Source organism: Penaeus monodon, chromosome 23 (genome assembly GCF_015228065.2).
Source record: "Penaeus monodon isolate SGIC_2016 chromosome 23, NSTDA_Pmon_1, whole genome shotgun sequence".
NCBI classification, from domain to species: domain Eukaryota; kingdom Metazoa; phylum Arthropoda; class Malacostraca; order Decapoda; family Penaeidae; genus Penaeus; species Penaeus monodon.
In genome coordinates, this window is record NC_051408.1 from 16,289,275 (window position 1) to 16,289,958 (window position 684).

General features: G+C 48.4%; 1 protein-coding gene across 1 annotated transcript in view; it reads right to left on the reverse strand.

Moving 5' to 3' along the window:
* The window catches only part of LOC119588153 (Down syndrome cell adhesion molecule-like protein Dscam2), a 164,747-nt gene that overhangs the window by 96,755 nt on the left and 67,308 nt on the right, over positions 1 to 684 (reverse strand).

Genomic DNA, 684 nt, shown 5'->3' on the forward strand with positions numbered 1-684 from the left:
ACGGTCACTTAAAAGCTAGTAAAAAGCAGGAATTCGACTAAAGTTGCCGACCCAGATTATATACACTGTCGTTCCTAGGCATATATAAAGGCATAAAATTGCCTTCACATTCCAACCACCTCCATTTGTCAAACTCCTTATTTCTACGATCACGACAGTAATGATTAACACTATTGGCAGAATCATCAGCGCCGACAGCAGAATCGTTAAAGCAATTGCTATCATTAATATCGTTACTTTATTGCAATTAATATCCCTATTGTTCTTAGGTTGTCAGTATAGACGACCCCCCACACCCACCCACCTCTCCCCCTCTTCCCATCCCTCCTCTCCCTCTCTTCCCCTCCCTCTTCTCCAATACCCCCGCCTCCCCCCCCTTCTATTCCCCACCCGCCTCTCCCCCCTTCCCAACCCTCCTCCCCATACTCAACCTCCCCCTCCCCCCCTTACCGGCCAGCCATGTTTCGGACACTTCTCGCGGTTCGTTAACGTGTTGGAAGAAATTAAATAGATTTCCATATTAAATTAATTACGATGTGTCCAGATAGAGCTCTTGCCCGGCCAGGTGCGGTGCTGATAGTGAGGCGATGGTGAGTTTGGAGTGACTGAGATGGTGAGATAGGTGCTGGCTGGTCTTTGATTCCGGCAGCCATATTTGGAGCAGAAGCGGTGGTCACTTAGCTT